Raw genomic sequence first — 18,445 nt, 5'->3', positions numbered from 1 at the left:
TCCGGATGTTCTACTGGTTTAGGGATCTTCTTCTGCCTGGTGTAGACTAAGAGTTCCTTCTCAGCCTCGGGATGTAAAGGAGTGATATCACTCATTGGTTCATCTAGCATCATGATATCCCAAAACTGATATTCTTCTTGCACTTTCTCCCCCTGAATAGCGGTTTTGGAATAAAATGGAACATTTTCCATGAAGGTCACATCCATAGTGATGTATGTCTTTCTGGTGGATGGACAGTAGCACTTATACCCTTTTTGATGAGGAGAGTACCCTAGGAACAAACACTTACGAGACTTAGGATCAAGTTTGCTGCGTTGATGAGAGGGAATATGGACATAGGCTGGACATCCGAATACCTTGAGTGGTATAGTGTTCACCATTCGGCTTTGTGGGAAGATTTTGAGAAATACTTGGCATGGTGTACTAAACTTTAAGATTCGAGATGGCATCCTATTAATTAGATAAGTAGCAGTTAAAACTGCTTCCCCCTAAAAACGTTTTGGTACATTACTGGAAAATAGGATAGAACGGGCTACCTCAAGGAGATGTCTGTTCTTCCTTTCTGCGATTCCATTTTGTTGAGGGGTATCTATACATGAGCTTTGATGGATAATGCCATTCTCTAGAAGGTAGGGTCCTAGAATTGAATTGAAGTATTCTCGAGCATTGTCGGTTCGAAAGACTTGAACAGTGGCTTGAAATTGATTTTTTATCATAGAGTGGAAGGTCCTAAATAGGGGTCCAGCCTCTGATTTTTCTTTCATAAAGAATACCCAGGTGGCTCAAGTGTGATCATCAATAAAGGATACAAACCATCTTGCACCAGTTATATTTGGAATCCGAGATGGTCCCCAAATATCACTGTGTATGACTGAGAAAGGATGAGAAGGTTTGTACCCTTGAATAGGATATGTACTACGACAATGCTTTGAAAATTGACACACTTCACATTGGAATAATTTCGGATTTTTATTGATAAATAATGAAGGGAACATTTTTGCCAAGTACATGAAATTTAGGTGTCCTAAACGAAAATGCAGTAACCTAATGCTACTGTCTTTATTTGAATCAAAAAACATAGAAGTATCCGAATTTTGAATTGAGGAGGTCATGGAGTGATAGGCCCGAGAGTGAGGACAAGCTTTGTCCCTAATCCAGTAGAGTCCCTGATTTTCCTTAGCATTGCCAATTATCTTCCCCGAATCCAAAACCTGAAATAAACAAGAAGTGGGTGAAAACTTAGCAACACATTTAGAATCTTTGGTAAGTTTGCTGACAGATAGCAAATTGCACGTTAATTTGGGAACCAAAAGAACGGACTGAAGAGTTAATGTATTAGAGATGACCACTTTTCCAATTCCTATTACTGGAGAAAGTGATCCATCAGCAATCCGGACTTTATACTCTCCAAGGCAAGGATAACATTCTTGAAATAATGAAGCATCACCAATCATGTAGTCTGAGGCTCCTGAATCAACAATCCAGTCTGCGGAGTCCGCTGTTTTAACATGATTAGCGGCTGAAAAAATACCTTTCTGGGCAGCAGATCCCGTGGAGACAGTTGGGCCAAGATTGGAATTCTGGTTGAACATTTGCTGCAGCCATTCGATTTGCTCCTTGCTAAAGAGACTTGGTTCCATGCTTGTGGGTTTTTCCTTGTCTTCGGGGGTTGCAACAAAACTCCGGGCTTCTCTTTCTCGACTTGGCTTCCAATCGGTGGGATTTTCATGGATTTTCCAGCAAGTGTCTCGAGTGTGACCTGTTTTCCTGCAGTGATCACACCAAGGCCGAGTTTTCTTCTGTTTTGTGTCGTGGGCTGCATTGACTCCTCTTGCTGCAAGGGCTGAAGCTTCGTTACCTGTGGGCAGTAACCTTCCTAGCATAAGTTTCTTCCTACTTTCCTCTCGTCTGACTTCCGAGAATGCTTCCCGAATGGATGGGAGTGGCTTGGTTCCAAGAATCCTCCCCCTTACTTCATCGAGGGATTTGTCAAGCCCTAGAAGAAACTTGAAGACTCTCTCTTTCTCTATAATCTTCTTGTAGGGGTTCCATCTCCAGGACATTCCCAAGCCGGACTATCAAACATGTCCAGTTGTCTCCATAACGAGTGAGACAATTCTAGTATTGAGTGACATTTGATTCCCCCTGCCGTAGATCATGAAGTGCCCCCTTGATCTCGAATAATTCAGCAGTGTTTTCGTTATTGGAATAAGTCTCTTGAGCTGCCATCCAAATTTCATGTGCAGTGTCGTAGAACAAGAAATTATGCCCTATGTCTGCGTCCATGGTGTTGACTAGCCAAGACATCACCATATTATTTTCTGCTTTCCAGATCTTGTACTTAGGGTCATTCGGCTTTGGTGCAGTAGCCAATCCCGTGAGGTAATCGTCCTTCCCTTTGCCTGAGATAAACATCATTACTGATTTGGCCCATTGGAGATAATTCTGACCATTCAACTTGTGTTGAGTGATGAGAAGAAGGGACCCCTCTGATCGGCCAGCATTAATACTATCCTGACCAGCCATGGTTCCTGAAGGGCTGTCAGTTTCTGATGCCATGAGGTTTAGGGCTTTTTTCCGGTTGATGACTGAAACAAAAACTAGGGTTATGGAATACTAGTTTTTCCCGGTTGAGGACTGAAACGAAACTAGGGTTTTGGCTTGAAAAGAAAATCCTAAAAACCGGATCAGTAGCCTTGCTCTGATACCATGAAGATTTCTTAGAGCCGGATTAGGTTTTTAGGAGAAAGAATAATTCTTCTTATTCCAGAAAACAATTATGTACAGCCACTATTTATATACAATTAGGGATAACCACATCCAGTTTTAAATCCCTTGATTTCAGCCCTATATTAGGTAACTCCTTATCTAGAGAAATCAGGAAACAAATCAAATCTCTATAAAATAGGAAACTACAGTTATACAATCCTATTCTAACGACTTTCCACAAATGCTACCACTAAAAAGTTAAGAGCACATTATTCCTCCTTTTTACCTAAGGAAAAACGGATGGCAGGAACGTAAGGCAGGTGAGAAAATTTTCTTTATATGATCTGTTTCAATGAGATGGGACAAGGAATGTGAGAAAAAATGTTGCACAGGACAATGTTTCCTTCCAAGCCCACAAAAAACTACCTTTCGTAAAAAAGGACATAGAAAAAAGAAAATTCGACAGAGAACGCATGCAAGTCAATTTTCTATAACAATGGGACCTACTCAATAAACTCTCATCCACCTTTATACAACCACCCAGTACTCTTTCATGTCCTTCACTCTCCTTTCTCAACCAACCAACCAACCAACCAACCAACATATATAGCATTAAGAGACATCTAGAGAATAGAAGCAATAAAATAAGATAAGAGACATCTAGAGTATAGAAGCAAGAAAATAAGAGAATCTCTACCCCTTTTGAAAAACTCTACCTCTTGACTAGTTCTAATCTAAAAAGTAGAAATATACGGGTTAATTTTAAGGGGTAGAAATAAAAGCATACTCTATTTTAAGAGGTATTTTTAAAAATTTTCCAAGAAATAGACCATTAGCATGACAAAGTATAATGGAAATCTACAAAAGCAAGGATAATGCAACCCTTTAACCAGGAAAATGGGCTCAAAATTAACTAGGCCTAACCCCTAGTTACTGAGTACTAGCGTTAATGTGAAAGTCCAGTTATTGCGTAGATCGCGTTCAGTATGAATTTAGTCTCACAGCTACCAAAATGTGGCCACACAAGTTAGAAGCCTCCTCCCAGATTGTTAGTAACTTCTCAAAGATTGGTATTCACATGACCGTCAAAAGTTCACATAGGCTTATCTGCATATTAACGCCCCAAAGAAAATAAAAGACAAACAAGTACACAAACAAAATTTGTACTAATTCACCCTTGATGTGACCACTTTCGATTAAATTTTTATTTTTATTATGATAAAAAAGAAAATTACAAAAGAATCACACATTTCACGCCTCTCAAATTATCTCTCTCTCTCTTTAACCTAGTTTTGTAAAATAGATCCACCTAATGTATATATAATTAGTGCAATCAAAATACATTTATGAAAAGCTCAAAATACCCCTCTAAAGGTCGATCCACGTGCTAATTCTACGTCAAGATGATAATTAGAGTTTAATCCTTTCCCAAACATCCATTCTGCCTTCAATATTTGTCTTCAATATCTTCATGCTTCAATATTTGTTTTCTATTAAAAAAAAGTAATAAAATAGGCGGTTTTTTACAAGTTAAAGAGAGGTGTTTTAGTAGCTATGAAGGGTGAAAAATGAAAATTTTGTACAAGTTGACTGAGAAGACAATTTTAGGTAGAACTATGAAACTGGAGTAACGCCAAAAAGAGTCGTCATAGATTGTGAAAGAAGTTACAAGAGTAAAAGAGTGCAATAAAATGTAGGTGACAACTAAAGATGATGAAGACTTATGGTGGTCATGGAAGAAGAAAAAATTAACTTCTCGTGTCAAGTTTGATTAGAGTTCAATCTTGAAACATATTTATTCACATTGAGCTTGTATTGGCATCACACCACGTTTGAGGGTACAATAGTGGGTATGAAGATTGCAAATGCAGATGTGTGAGTTTGAGAGATGAGTCAAGGTAAGGTATGATTTTTAGGTATGTGACTCAAATTTGTTTTGTTAGACTAAGTTGTTATTTCGTGAGTTTGGGGTTGGGTTAATGTTGTGGCCAATTGAGAGTATAAATATGTCTTTTTGTTTTGGGTTTGATAAGATTAGAGAAGTGGATAACAGCCTCTATTTGAGAAAAGGGAAGAAAAGTGTAAAGAGAGACAAAGTGTGCAAGGGACTTTTAGTAGAGTGAGGTTGAAAGTGTTACGTGTGCAATTATGACGTTGGTAGTGAATTTGTTCTCCATCTCTCACGTCGAACCATGTACATTTTGGCATTTGGAACTAATTGGTTCTTGATCGTCTAAGTTCTAACACAAATAAGACCAAACTTTCACAATCTAAAATTGCCTTTGTACACCACCACACGCCTACACCGTCCTTGCCACACACCTCTACCGTTGTCTCCATGCACCACCACCTTCTAACATCATCGCCCTTTGAAGCAAACTCATATGCCTCTGACCAACTCATTCCTATCGTTCGCCACCCTTAACATGATCTCATTTATCGGCCCCCAGAAGCACAATCATCGTGGATGGTTGAAGCATTGTACATGCCCACGCAACACCACCGTGAGTTTACCAATTCCACCCTTATTTTCAGTTTCACCAGATTCCAAGGCTTTTCACTTTCTCTTTCACGTGCTCTATAAAAATTTAATCAACTGGCTCTTGAGGTTCCAACCTTAAGACTACTGTGAGTTGAACAGATAACCGACTTGCTTAGCTCGTTATCCTTTTGACCAAGCTATCTGACGACTTTTGTGAGTTTGGATGAAATTCAAAATAGCAAGACTCTAATGAGAAATCTATGCTTGTCAAAAGCTTGTTCATCCAAAGAACACAAGCAAGGTCGCTACCTACCTTACCTCTAAATGACGTTTCTGTTGAAAATAGGAGAATTTTAAAACTAGAAAAAAGGCTAGGACAAAAACTTGAGATTTATGGAGGAAGAGGACTGTGTATTATTTCTCTTAATTTTTCTTTTTTGGCTTGATACAAAATGGAAGAACTACTCCTATTCATACTAGTGGCACCTCCTTAACAAACGGTTAGGATCTTATGGGTACAACCGACTCTCTAGAATTCTCTCTCATCTTCTTTTACAAAAGTCAACAATGTGAAACTACTACAATTATCTAAATTATTCTATAGACTTCTTTACAATAAGTTTCTAGAACTTAAATACTTTGGGCTCTCATTTGGACAACTAAACTCTAAGCCCAATAACTAATCAACTATAAAACCCAACAAACATTAAGCCTAAAAATCAACACATCGTTCAATTCGCGGATTTAAGTTTTTAATTCGAGCTGAGATGTGATTTTATGTGAGAGCTTTTTACTGTAGCAGAAAAGTTAGATGTGACTTTTTATGAGAGCTTTTAACTGTAACATAAAATTGAAAACTCAAATTTGTGAAATGAACGAGGAACAAATTAAACTTCCAATACCCCCACCACCCAAAAAAAAAAAAAAAAAACTATATTTTGCCACTCCAAGCAAACTTCTCAATCTGATAAAGTCCTCGCCTTTGAGAGGCTTAGTGAAAATATCTACCACTTGATCTTGAGTCTTCACGTACTCCACATGCACCTGCTTTCTTGCAATGCATTCCCTTATGTAGTACTAGTGTGTATAGATGTGCTTGCTTCTATCATAAAATACTGGATTCTTTGTCCATGTCATTGCAGACTTATTATCCATACGAATGCTAGTCGGCTCTTCTTGTTGCATGTTTTAGCTCCTTCAACAAGTTCCTAAGCCAGATTGCATGATAAACACATGACATGGCTGCTACTTAGCTTCACAAGTTGAGAGGGTGACAATAGGTTGCTTCTTTAACATCCAAGTGAAAGCAGTGTCTCCCATGAAGAACACAAATCCTGTGGTGCTCTTTCTGTCATCCATGTCTCCAGCCAATCACCATCGCTTTATCCAATAAGTTTGTAAGCCAAAGTCGACCGTACCTTTGATATAAAGGAGAATTCTCTTAATGGTCTTTAGGTGGGTGGTAGTTGAAATCTCCATGTAGCGACTAACAAGCGCAACTGCAAAAGGAATGTCGCATCTAATGCGTGTCAAATAATGTAGACTTCTAACTGAACTCTTGAAAAAGGTTAGATCTACTCTCTCCTTCGTCATACTTCGTTAACTTGACTCCACACTTCACCGGGGGGTTTATGGGCTTGCAAAAATTCATCTTGAACTTCCTCAGCGTTTCTTTTGCATACCCTTCTTGAGAAATGAAAAAACCGCCTTTCTCATGTTTGACTTCTTTGCCAAGATAGTAAGACATAAGCCCAATATCAGTCATCTCAAATTCTTTTGTCATTACTTTCTTGAACTCTTCAAACATACTTGGATTGCTTCCTATAAAGATCAAGTCATCAACATATAAGCACACGATCAAGACATCTTCTCCTTTGACTTTGACATTGAGGGCACGCTTACAAGGACATTTTGCGAAGTTGTTGTCTTGAAAGAACTTATCGATTCGGCTATTCCATGCTCTCAGTGCTTGCTTTAAGCCATGGAGGGTCATCTTCGATTTTAGAACTTTGTCTTCTTGGCCTTTCACCTCATAGCCCAACAGTTGCTCGATATAGACTTCTTCTTCAAGAACTCCATTCAAGAAGGCAAACTTCACATCCATTTAAAAAATCTTCCACCTATTTTGAGCGGCTAGAAAAATAATTAGTCTTGTAGTTTCCAAGTGAGTAACAAGAGCAAATACCTCATCATAGTCGATTCCGGCTCTTTGACTGTAACCTTTTACTACTAGTCTTGCTTTGTATTTCTCAATTTCACCCTTAGCATTCTTTTTTGCCTTGTACACCCACTTCACACCAATCGTCTTGTGCCTTTTTGGAAGTGAAGCTAGTTCCCATGTTTCATTCCTCTCAATTGCCTTGATTTCTTCATCAATTACATTCCTCAACTTCTTGCTTTGCACGGCTTCTTGAAAATTTGTGCGCTCGCAATCGGCAAAGAGTCGAAAGAGGGTAGGATTGTCTCGATTCTCAGTTACCTCATAAAGTTCTTCTAGGCTCCTAAAATGTGGAATTCTTTCGTTTGAACTTGCACTTGTTGAAGACGATGACAATGAATCTCCTTGAGTACTTGCAGTTGGTGAAGTTGGTGGGGTAGTGGGCTCCCCATTGTCTTTCTCCGTCCTTGGTTCCTCCACACCTTCCTTTTCAAACGAAAAAGTTGTAGTCTTTATCATGTGAGCCCCAGTCCCATTCTCTTTCTTCATAAAATTCAACGTCTTGGCGAATGATAGTCTTCCCCATTTTTGGATTGTACGGATTGTATCTTTTAGAATTTGAGTCATAGCCGATGAAAAAAATGCCTCACTTTTATCAGGCATATGTACGTAAGCGATGCTTCTAAACACTCTGAGTGGGAAATCCCAGGCTTTCTTCCGCTCCATGCTTCTTGTGGTGTCTTTTCCCACACACTCATTAGTGAGCAATTGGATAAGTAGACTGATGTTACTACAGCTTCTGCCTAGAATTCTTTTGGCATTCTCTTGCTCTTGAGCATGCTCCGCCCTATGTCAAGGAAGGTTCGATTCTTCCTTTCTGCCATCCCATTTTGCTGGGGGGAGCTCGAAACTGTTAGTGGTCAACGGATGCCATTGTCTTCACAAAATTGTTGGAACTCTTTGGAAGTGAAGTCGCCTCCTCGATCAAATTCAAATCTCATAGTCTTGATCTCAATTCCACTTTCTTTGGCCTCGTTCATTTCACGGATTCGAGTTTTCAATTTTAGGTTTCTATAGTAAAAAACTCTCAGAAAATGTCACATTTAACTTTTTCTGCTACAGTGAAAAGCTCTCTAAAAATGTCATATCTCAGCTCGAATTGAAAACTCGAATCCGCGAAGTGAACGAGGCCTTTCTCTACTGCAGCTTTAAATTTCTTAAATACTCCAAAAACCTTTGATTTTTGCTTCAAAAAGTACACCCATGTCTTTCTTGAAAAATCATCAACTAAGAGAAGGAAATAGCTACTACCTCTGAAAGAGTTCGGCTTCATTGATCCACGCATCTGTATGTATAAGCTCCAGTCGCTTACATGAGTGGCTTACATGATCTTGAAGTTGCTTCTTTTGGAAAGCTTCCCAGTAGGCACCCTTCACACGGCTAGTTAGGATGATTAATGGAAGGTAAGCCTCTCACCATCTTCTTTAGAGAACAACTCTAATCCTCCAAAATTAAGGTGCCCAAACCATAAATGCCAAAGCCAAGATGAATCTTCGTAACACGCCTTGAGGCATTTTGCGACATCGTTTTAAATATTGAGCAAAAACATTCTATTCTTTGACATTGGGACCTTAGCAATCATGTTACCAATATTGTCCCTTATATAAAGATTTGTTGAAATCTCGAATATTTATGGTTGATTGACTAGGATTATGATTCCAGATTTGTTTATGATTGATTGATTATAATTAGGATCCTTGATTGTAATCTCGATTTGTATAATTATTGTATAGTTGACCTAGGTTGATTTAGAGTGATTCTAGGACTTTATTATTGACAGATTTCTAGGATGTTTTTCCTTGTATAGGCCGGTGTGTACATGTTTATGTATTGAATAAAAAGCTGAGAATATCATTTCAGCTCATATGGTATCAGAGCAGGAAGTCCTGAGTTCAAACCCCCGTAATTGCACTCTTTATCCCCATTTAAATTGTCATCATGTGTTAGGTCTTTAATATATTTCGGGTTTAAATATTCACGTGTTAAGCTTTCCAATTAATTTACCCACACAATTGCCCATTGTCCAGTCCACACGTAAGAGGGAGTGTTAAAGTATAAAACTATTGTTAGCCCACTTCCTATTAGCTTAAGCTTTTGGGATGGATTAGTAAACTAACATGGTATCAGAGCCAGGGTGCAGTTACCCCAGCTAAAAGAAAAAAAAGAGACTCATGTTAAAGAATCCTGGCAGCAAGGTATCAGTGTCTTCCTCAATCATGTCAGAAAACAGAACTGAGGAAATGGCAGCCTCGGGAGCAAATGGAGTTGATAACTCGTTCTTCCAACTCATTGTGGAGAAGTTGGATGGGAAGAACTTCTGAGAGTGGGCCCAATCAATCAAACTTGTGATTGATGGCAAAGGAAAAATGGGGCACCTTACCGGAGAATTAAAGAAGCTTGCCTCAACCGAAGCTGCTGCTCTGCAGAAGTGGAAGTCAGAAAACTCTATGGTGACTACGTGGCTGATCAATTCCATTAAGCCATCAATCAGAAAGACCTACCTGCTTCTACTGAAAGCAAAGGACGTGTGGAATGCCGTTTGGGAAACATATTCTGACGTTGAAGATTTTTCTCAAGTCTTTGAGATCAAAACTTGTCTTTGGCAGATGAAACAAGGAGAAAGAGATGTGACAGATTACTTTATGGAAATGACCACTTTATGGTAAGAACTCAATATGAGCTTCGAGGAAGAGTGGGAATGTCCCAATGATAGTGTCCGGTACAAGAAGAAACTTGAAAGTGAGACAGTCATTAAGTTTCTTGCAGGGCTCAACCGGGAGTTAGATGATGTCAGAGGGTGAAGTTTAAGCCGACGCCCCCTGCCTTCAACACGAGAAGTATTTGCTGAGGTGAGAAGAGAGGAAAGTAGGAGGAAAGTGATGCTAAAGGAGGATCCATCCGAATCTCCCGAAGCTTCTGCACTGGTAACCCGTGGGCCATCTTCAGGATCAGGCCTAAATCAAAAAAAGTGACGTTCTTGGTGTGAGTACTGCCGCAAGACTGGTCACACGAAGGAAACCTGCTGGGATATACACGGGAAACCAGCTAACTAGAAGCCTCGACAACATAACAAGAGCCGGGGATACCAAGTCTCGGCTGAGGAAAAAAGAGATAGCAATGAAAGTTGCAGCAACTAGTGGCTTCAACTCTCAGCAAATGGAGCAGCTCTACAAAATTTTCTCTAGTTTCCAAACTGGTCAGTCCTCATCTAATGTTCCCATTGCCTCTTTAGCCTACAAAGGTAATTTTTTGAGTGCCCTAAACACCACCTCCAATTCCAAAACCTCATGGATAATTGATTATGGTGCTTCAGATCATATGACTAGTTCCTATACCAAGGATTGCCAAGCATTTGGTACTAAGTTTCCTCCTCCCTTTTTAGTAACAAAATGAAGCAGAAGTAGGACCAAACTGAGAGTTAGCAGCATAAACAAAGATGAATTTGTGAATGAGAAATACAAGTTTCCTATATTCATAGGAATCAATGGGAGAATGGAAAATTGCTCAAGTGGCTTATTTTCATCATACTCACCTTGTGCTGGCAATATCAAAGTCAAAATCGTAGATGGTTCACTCTCATCAGTTGTAGGAAAAGGGAATATTAGGATCTCAGATTCTCTAATCTTAGAGTCGGTTCTTCATGTCCCAAAGTTATCTTGCAATCTTCTTTCTATTAGCCAGCTTACAAAAGACTCGAATTGCTCTGTTAAATTTTTTCCTACTCACAGTTTTTTAGGACCTATTATCGGAGAAAATGATTGGCAGTGCTAAGAAATGTAAGGGACTCTACTACCTTGAGGAGGCCAATGGGGGTAAACAATGTCAAACTGCAATTTGTAATTCTGCAGCTACCTCTAGTGAAAGTGAAATACTGTTATGGCATCTTAGGATGGGACATCCCAAATTTCAATACTTAAAACGTTTGTTTCCATTCATTTCTCTGAATAGATCATTTGATTATAAGTGTGAAATTTGTGAATTTGCAAAGCATCAACGAACCTCATTTCCAAAATCAGTATATAAACCTACCAAACCATTCTCTTTAATTCACAGTGACTTGTGAGGACCCTATCAAATCCCAACTCAAAATCATACAAAATGGTTTGTTACCTTTATCGATGATCATACACGTGTATGTTGGGTTTATCTATTGAAAGAAAAAAAAGAAGTTCGTTCAGCCTTTATCAATTTCCACCTGATGGTACAAACACAATTCCAAACACAAATCCAAAAGTTCCATACTGACAACGGCACTGAGTACTTTAACACAATTTTGGGGGACTATTTACAAAAACATGGGATTATTCACCCAAGTTCTTGTGTTGACACTCCCCAACAAAATGGTATTGCAGAACGAAAAAATAAGCACCTTCTAGAGGTTGCTTGTGCATTGATGTTCACCACAAATATGCCAAAGATGTTCTGGGGTGATGCTATTTTAACAGCCACCTTCCTCATTAACAGAATGCCCAATCGAGTCCTTTCATTTAAGACACCACTCCAAAAACTTACAAAAAGCTTTCCCGCCTATCAATTTGGTTCTTCTCTATCCCTCAAAGTGCTTGGTTGCACTGCATTTGTCCACATTCATTCTCATAATCGAAACAAACTTGATCCTAGATCTCGTAAGTGCGTCTTCACTAGCTATTCTCCTACACAGAAAGGATACAAGTGTTATGATCCCATCACAAAAAAGGTGTACACAAGGTGTGATGTGACCTTTGAAAACACACCTTACTTCCCAAAAACCAGTCTTCAGGGGGAGAAAATGAGTGAAGCCCGGTTTTTTGACATTTCAAACCATTTTGATCCAAGTCCTTCATCTTTTGAACCATCTACACAGCCTGAACCTACTACATCGTCTCCAAGTCCTTCATCTCATTTTGAACCATCTACTCATCCTAAACCTACTACACCGTCTCAATCTACTTTACCCTCATTAAAAGAAAACTTGAACTCAGGGGGAGATGCAAAAGAACAAAGTGTCAAGGAGATAATTGTGAAATCAAGGAGGCCGAAGTCAAGGTACAAGGAACACCTTACATCCAAGGCACCAAAAGAGTCTGCACCGGTGATAGTTCCTAGTTCTTCAAACACAACAGAGTCTTTGGATTTAGATATGCCTATTGCCCTTAGAAAACAGACACGGTCATGCACTCTCCATCCAATCTCAAAATTCATCTCTTATAAAGCCTTGTCAACAAAAATGCATGCTTTTACCACTAATCTTGATGAAACGGAAATTCCAAGAAACATACAAGAAGCATTACAGGTACCAAAGTGGAGAGAAGCTGTTATGGAGGAAATGAGAGCTCTGGAAAAGAATGGGGCATGGGAGGTGATGAATTTGCCTAGAGGAAAGAAACTTGTTGGTTGTAAATGGGTGTTCACAATAAAGCATACTGCAAATGGAAAGGTAGATCGCTATAACGCCCGACTTGTTGCAAAAGGGTTTACACAAACCTACGGTATTGACTACACATAAACGTTTGCACTTGTAGCCAAACTAAATACGATTCAAGTACTTCTATCCCTTGCAGCCAACCTAGATTGGCCTCTGCAGCAACTGGACATCAAGAATGCCTTCTTAAATGGAAACCAGGAAGAAGAAGTCTATATGACAATACCACCAAGGTTCTGCAGGAAAGGTGAAAAAGACTGAGTGTGCAAACTAAACAAGTCTCTTTATGGTCTCAAGCAGTCACCAAGAGCTTGGTTTGAGAGATTCACAAGGGTAATAAAAAACTGGGGGTATAAGCAAGGACACTCTGATCATACCATGTTCTTCCATGAAGACAAAGATGGACTGAAGATAATATTGATTGTATATGTGGATGACATAGTTCTCATTGGAGACAATCTTGGTGAAATGGAGAGACTCGAGAAAATTCTGGCAACTGAATTCGAAGTAAAAGGTTTGGGATAGATGCGGTACTTCTTGGGAATGGAGGTGGCCATATCTAAAAGGGGCATTAGCGTTTCTCAAAGGAAGTATGTTCTGGATCTTTTGATTGAAACTGGGATGCTTGGGTGTAAACTAAGTGATACACCTATCGAAGCTGGAAAAAGGGCGATTGATGAAGGTGACTCAGTTGAGAGGGAAGGATATCAAAGGTTAGTTGGCAAGCTAATCTATTTATCCCACACGAAACCTAACATTGCCTTCGCAGTCAGTGCTGTTAGCCAACACATGCACTCACCGAAAGAGGTGCACCTAGAAGCTGTTTACAAGATCCTTAGGTATCTCAAGGGATCCCTAGGTAGAGGGTTGCTCTTTAAGAAGAATGAAGGAAGAGATGTGGAGGTCTTTACAGATGCTAACTGGGCCGGATCAATCAAAGATAGGAGATCAACTACTGGGTATTGTACTTATGTTTGGGGAAATTTGGTTACCTGGAGAAGTAAACAACATAATGTTGTAGTAAGAAGTAGTGCAGAAGCTTAGTTCAGAGCTGTTGCACAAGGAATGTGTGAAGGATTGTGGGTGAAGAAGCTTCTGGAAAAATTGAAAATCTCAATGAAGTTACCAATAAAACTTTATTGTGATAACAAAGCAGCTATCAACATATCTCTCAACCCAAACCAACATGATCGAACTAAACATGTGGAAGTAGATAGACACTTTATCGAGAAGGTTGAGAATGGAACTATATGTTTAACATACGTTCCCACTGCAGAGCAGACTGCAGACATCTTCACCAAAGGACTATCCCGGCGAGACTTCGAGGATTTCGTTTGCAAGTTGGAAATGATTCACATTTATGATCCAACTTGAGGGGGAGTGTTGAAATCCCGAATATTTATGGTTGATTGACTAGGATTATGATTCCGGATTTGTTTATGATTGATTGATTATGATTAGGATCCTTGATTGTAATCCCGATTTGTATAATTATTGTATAGTTGACCTGGGTTTGATTTAGAGTGATTCTAGGACTTTATTATTGACAGATTTCTAGGATGTTTTTCCTTGTATATAGACTATAAACCACTGTTTGCACATGTTTATGTATTGAATGAAAAACTGAGAATACCATTTCAGCTCATAAGATTATTTTCTTTTGAGTGAACATCATAACCTTTCTCTAAGAGTTACCCCAAACTCAAGATATTGCTCTTCATATTCGACACGTAATAGACGTTAGAAATAAGTTGGTGCTTTCCATTCTTCAATCGGATAAGAATGTTACCTTTGCCTTTTACCGCTACCTTGGACTCATCTCCGATTAAAGAATGGAAAGCACCAATTTATTTCCATTCTAATCTAATGGGTACAAATGACTCTTTAAAATTCTCTTCCATCTTCTCTTACAAAAGTCAACAATATGAAGCTACTACAAATATTTAGATTATTTTGTAACTTCTCCACAATAAGTTTCTAGAACTTAAATATTTTGGCTGTCATTTAAACAACTAAACTCTAAGCCCAATAACTAATTAACTATAAAACCCAACAAACATTAAGCCCCTAAATCAAGCTTAACTTTCAATAGATGTTTTACCCCATGATCCTAAGGTTAATTGAAAGGGTATATCATTGTAGACTGTACTTTCATGATTTTTTTTTAGTTTAAACTCGTTGAAGTCGAGTTTTTTAACCTAAAGAGAATGATGTGGAATAAGATATAGATATTAGGATTTTGTACTGTATATTTACCTATTAGGGTGTGTTTTATTTTTAGTATTCAAGTTTGAATATGGATTGTTTTTATCTATTAATATTATGAAATCAGGTTAAATTATCGTATCTTCCTCCTCTACAAATAGGTTTATGGATTGTATTTTCATTGGAGTTATAGTTGATGAATGAATCTTGAAATTTCTGATTTTAGAGTTCCTGTTCTGTCTAAAATTCTCATTTTTGCAATTTCTGTCTCTTTTATCTCTAGTGGTTATGTTTCTCTACGATCTATTGTCTCTTGGTGACAAATTCATTCTTAAAAGTTAAAAGCTTAAAGAATATCTCATCATTTCCACTAAAAAGTACCTATAAACTACATGCAAATGAGAAATTATTAAGTAGCCGTCTAGTTTAACTCTGCGAAAATATCATTTTGCTAAATTACACACTTTCAAATTTGAATTTGTTCAACAGGTTATAGTACATACCTCAAGGCAATCAAATACAAATAAAAACAAAAGCAAAAGAGACAAATTTTGCTAGTTATTACAAAACATGATTCACAAACGAACTCAAATTATTTTATCCTCCACAACATAGTTTCAAAACCTCCTCACTTTCATGCTTTGGTGCTGGTGCTTGTAGTGAAGGGGCTAAATTATCTAAGGTTGTTTTAAATTTAGTTCTGCAATAAGTTAAGCGCAATGGCATGGTCTTCTTTAGAGAGAGGGAGAAAAAAAAATTAAAACCTCTAATTCCGCAAGATGTAGCTAAAACAAAATCAAAATTCAAAGGTATGAAAACAAAAGGTTCCTATATCAAGATGGTGTTTGAATAAAAATTTATATATATTAAAAGGGTGCAATTGCAATTGAGTAATATTTAACTACCACCTCCTTGCTTACCACATTTTGTTTACAACCTTGATGTGGCAACTCTAATGCATCAAGATTTCTAAAAAAATAAAATAAATAAAAATAAAACTAAAAAACTCTAATACATCAAGATGGTGAACAAAAAATTATAAACAAAGTGCTACTTCACGTATGACTCAATAGTATTTCAACTAAAGATATAGTGTTTTGGAAAGAAACAAAAAAAAAAAAGGAAAACAAAACAAAAGATGTTATGCATATATGCACGTGTATGTGTAGTTGTTTTTATCAAATGTGTACTAAAACACACACACACACTTAATATTTAAAATAAAGTTGAAGGCAGAATGATAAAATATTGGAGAAAACTTTTCTTTCATTTCCTCTCTTTTCCGAGTAAGAACAAAAGACAAAGTACGATCCCTTCTAAATTCTTCTCTACTCTTATATTATTTCCTCACATTTTGTTCCTTTTTTGGCGTATATTAAATATAGTTTTTTATCAAAAAAAATTAATTAATTAATTAAAAAAGATTAAAAAAAGATAAAAATACATATTTAAAATAAAATATATATATTAAAAAAATCCACAACATATGCTTCCGGTAAAGCTCCACGTTATAAAATTTTTTTGTTTATGCACAAATGTAGAATTATTCGTGTATATCAAAATATAGTGTTAAGACTCTACAGTGCTTTCCATACTTACGCAATCATGGTTGTGGTAACATTAGAAGTTTTTTTCCTCATGCCGTTCTTAATTCTTATTATTACAAATACCATTCAAAATAGGGGAAAAATATGGAAGCTAAATGGACTCAACATGAAATTACTTGTTTCGAAAGAAAAATTAAGCCCCAAGGAAACGAGGTGTATTCTTAATTAGTTATTTTTTCTGCACTAATCAAGCGAAGGTGAGTGTAATATCTTAAAACTGCACTCTTCACACCTTAAAACATTGATACATACATATGCAGAGAAACCCACCCTCTCACACGTCACTCAACTGAAAAATTCAGGTACTTTAACAGCTCCTTCTCCAATAACTTATGCAACAGCAACTGTGCTAATTATAGTAACAACAAAAGAGTTCTATTTTTTTTTTTTTTTTTTTACTTGTTTGATCTAAATCTTTTCTTCGAGGATGTTGATTTAGAGCATCTCTAAGGAATTGTCTAAATTTTAACTAAATTCTAATTAAAATTGCTAAAAAGCTATTTTAACTAGTAACTTCTTGGTGAGTCACTCCAACCATACTCTCTATTTTAGTTAAATATGAATTATTTTAATATTTATTAAATTCAGAATATAAATAATTTTATTGAATTTACAAAAGAATCTTTGCATATATTACAGTTAAAAAAATAAAATAATACAAAAAATAAAATGGCTAACTTTTCCATGTTAATTATATTTAGTTAGTGTGGAAGGCATTCTCTAAAATAGCTAACCATTTAATTAATTGTTGGAGTGGAGAAAAGATAAAAAAAAGTTAAATCATTAGCCATTTTAACTAAAAACCTGAAATGACTAGTATGATTGGAGTTGCTCTTAGTTTAGACAAAATTTTGCTCCAACACTTCCTATGTCCATCTTATTAAAAGAATAATATTTAAAGAGGGAAAATTATAGAAGCTGCTATAACTTTAAACCCATCTATCAGAGCAAAAAAAACCTTCAAAAGTGTGGACTGCAACTCTAAAATAACCTAACATACATAGACATATACCCCTGATTGTTATGCATAATGTCTACAATACAACTATATATAAGTAATAGATCCATAATAAGAATGTACATACACCATGAAACTTGTAGAAGGTGCTCAAAAATGCACACAAATGGTAAGATAATGTCATGAAAGCAGAAGAAAACTGAAGCTAGAAATCTTTTCCATCTACATATGTAATAATGAAAAATTAAGGTGCTATGCACTGAAGAATATTCTATTACCAGTTATTCAAATGAGTTAAAGATTGTGGAAAACACTTTAAATTATTAAGATCGTAGGATATGTCTCCCCATCTTTAACTCCATACGTCCTCATTCAAAGTTTTAATTCACGAAAAAAGAATTTCTCTGGACATTTTATGTAATTTTCTCGATAAGCTAACAGGAAAACATACGGGGATTATTATGTACAAAAAAAATAAAGTAGAGATTATTATGCACAAAAAGATCAGAATATCAATCTATTAACAGTGAAAAAACTCCAATCAAAAGTGTATCGGCTTATAATAAATAACCTCACCTAACGACAATAAAAAAGAAGGTGCATCAACGAGGTAAAAGTATAAATTCAAAGAAAGCCAGCAAAGTAGTGACTAAAAGCAAATGATGGTGAAACCACCATACAATACCATCAAAACAATAGGGAAAAAAAAAACAAACAAGCAAAGAAGAAAAAGAATACGAAAAATATCTCCAGCCAAAAGGAAAAAGATTTACAATCCTCACCTGATAAAAGCCGTACGCGAATCTTCCAATCTTCAAAAATCCACTTCTTCAGATAATGAATGCTTCAAACCGAAAGAAACAAT

General features: G+C 37.0%; 1 long non-coding RNA gene across 1 annotated transcript in view; it reads right to left on the bottom strand.

Annotated features, from left to right (window-relative positions):
* The window catches only part of LOC112093087, a 27,810-nt gene extending 9,365 nt beyond the window's left edge, over window positions 1–18,445 (bottom strand). Inside the window, exon 1 of the long non-coding RNA XR_002902911.1 lies at window positions 18,363–18,445. This is a non-coding gene — a long non-coding RNA (uncharacterized LOC112093087). The remainder of the gene's footprint in view (window positions 1–18,362) is intronic.

Source organism: Morus notabilis, unplaced genomic scaffold, assembly GCF_000414095.1.
Source record: "Morus notabilis unplaced genomic scaffold, ASM41409v2 Scaffold485, whole genome shotgun sequence".
Lineage (NCBI taxonomy): Eukaryota > Viridiplantae > Streptophyta > Magnoliopsida > Rosales > Moraceae > Morus > Morus notabilis.
This window is presented reverse-complemented; position numbering and strand designations above follow the sequence as displayed.